The 2,266-nt window shown below is 52.7% G+C and overlaps 2 protein-coding genes across 30 annotated transcripts in view; both read left to right on the top strand.

Moving 5' to 3' along the window:
• LOC102982825 (folliculin-interacting protein 2) overlaps positions 1-2,266 on the top strand; it is a 215,546-nt gene that overhangs the window by 63,607 nt on the left and 149,673 nt on the right. The window lies entirely within an intron of this gene.
• LOC112065655 (folliculin-interacting protein 2-like) overlaps positions 7-2,266 on the top strand; it is a 12,831-nt gene continuing 10,571 nt past the window's right edge. The window contains exon 1 of one of the 2 annotated variants that reach the window (XM_055085794.1): positions 7-1,199. The gene's annotated coding sequence lies outside the window, so the exon portion shown is untranslated. The remainder of the gene's footprint in view (positions 1,200-2,266) is intronic. The other variant, XM_028491580.2, reaches the window with a different exon arrangement.

Consider the following 2,266-nt stretch of genomic DNA (forward strand, 5'->3'; position numbering starts at 1 on the left):
CTTCCCACGGCTCTTCCGGGGGATCCTTACCACATGCCAAGGAGCAGCTTCCAAAGTACCAGGTACAGCCACCCTCGTGTGCGGAATACCCCGTGGGCTGAAGCCATTTACTGCCATTTCTCCTCGGGGATAATGGCTGCTTGAGGGCCCCGTCCCCGGGATAGGAGACTGAGTATCCAGAACCCTTCTCAGTGCTCCGTGATGGCCTCTATGGGAAAAGAATCTAAAAAAGGGGATATGTGTATACGTGTAACTGGTTCACTTTGCCATACAGCGGAAACTAACATGACGTTGTACATCAACTCTACTCCAATAAAAATAGAACAAACAAATAAACAAAAACCCCCCAAAAACGTGCTCTTAGGTGTTTCAGGCCAGTGCTGTGCTCACACTTTGGCTTTATCTCTCGATAAAAACTATAATGGAGCAGCGGTGATCCAGTGTAACACACACCGAATGAAGAGAAATAATGCAAAGGAGGTAAACCCTCCTGTTTTGCCTCCTTGGTGGTCAGAACCAGATTAGTGCACACGTGTTTCCCAGTTTTTTTGTAAGAGCTCTGAGGATTCTGGGGATGAACACTGTCACCGTGAGAAAGTAGCACTTGGCAGTAGAAGGGGGAATGCCTGTGTAGGAGCGGATGGAAAGGCAACGCCTAACTTGAGCACGAGGTGCGAAGGGCTGATGTATTGAGAAATACTGGCCAGCTGGGCACAAGGGAAGAGGCTTCATAGATATTGAATAGCAGAAAGGTGCTACCTGATGGAGGATATATGAGTGTTTATTTTTATTTTTGGAGCTATGAGGCATTTTGTCTACCGTGTTGCTGGCACAGCAGAGCACGGGGGGTGTATACCGGCAGCCACAGGTGTACAGAAGGTTGTTCGTTTCTCGGTCGGGATCGCTGCTGTGCGTCTGCCCTTATTCCACAGAGCTGCCAGCTCTCAAAGCAGTATGTGGTTACAACAGCATAGAGTGAAATTTTCAGCGAGTTGAGAATTGCAGTTGGCACGTGGACCTTCTACCCCCAGAAAAAGCAGGTTCAGAAATGGAGGTGGTGGGTGGAAGTTATTCATAAAGAACGTGAAAGCCTGTTAGTTTCTGTCTGCAGGAAGCGAGAAGAGGTTGGTAGGAGGCTCGTTAAATCAGGCGGATAGATGTCTGTTCCTCTTTCCTCCTTCGCAAGCAGGTGTAAGTAGGTGTGTATATGTGTGTCCGTGTGTGTGGATATATACGTGTACGCGTGTGGATTTGGAGTTGAAAGGCTGATTGCCATGGTTTTGCTTGGGTAGAAAGCGAGGCAGCAGAGAGTCTGGCTGGCGGCCTGGGTCTCAGGAGATGGAGGTATGGTTTCGGTCAGGCCGTGTGGGTGTCGTGTGCACTGGTTTGGCTGACGCTCACGTCCCTCCTCAGCGTGTGTCACCACCGCTTACAGTGGGAGCCGAGCATGCTGTATGCAAACGCATGCACCTGTGTGTCATCATACGTTCACGGTACGCACAGCGTTACGTCATGTGAGTGAGGGCGTTCGGCTTCCAGCCGCCTGAGCCCCGGGGAGTCCGGGCCCCCAGATGAAGGTATGGGGGTTCCCGTAGGGAATAACCGGAATCACAGCGGCAGTTGAGGACGCAGACAGTGATAGGAGGGCCCTCTGAGGAACAACCCTGTCCAGGGGATGACTTGGGAAGGTAGAGATTTAAAAGGGAGAGCAGGATGTGAGGGCGATCTGGCTGCGACATTTGGCACCCCATTGATCGCCAGCGTTGATTCGGCCGATGGGGCTGGCTAGGCGGGTGTCCCCTTCCTCCCTCACCGTTCCTGGTGCGTCCCTCCCGAAGCTGCGCGCTCGGTCGGAGAGGACAACCTTCCCCGATAGAGGAGGACCGTTCTTCGGTCAAGGGTATACGAGTAGCTGCGCTCCCCTGCTAGAACCTCCAGACAAGCTCTCAAAGTCCATTTGTAGGAGAACGTAGGGTAGTCAAGCTTCCAAGACTCCAGACACATCCAGATGAGGCGCTGCACGTGGCAGTCTGCCTTTCTAAAAAAAATAAAAAGTAATTTAAAAAATATAAAAAGGAAAGCAATTACGTGCATCAGATACCATGAGACGTTTAATAAAGCAAACTGGGGGGCTTCCCTGGTGGCGCAGTGGTTGCGCGTCCGCCTGCCGATGCAGGGGAACCGGGTTCGCGCCCCGGCCCGGGAGGATCCCACGTGCCGCGGAGCGGCTGGGCCCGTGAGCCGTGGCCGCTGAGCCTGCGCATCC

This window comes from Physeter macrocephalus, chromosome 7 (genome assembly GCF_002837175.3).
Source record: "Physeter macrocephalus isolate SW-GA chromosome 7, ASM283717v5, whole genome shotgun sequence".
Taxonomy (NCBI): domain Eukaryota; kingdom Metazoa; phylum Chordata; class Mammalia; order Artiodactyla; family Physeteridae; genus Physeter; species Physeter macrocephalus.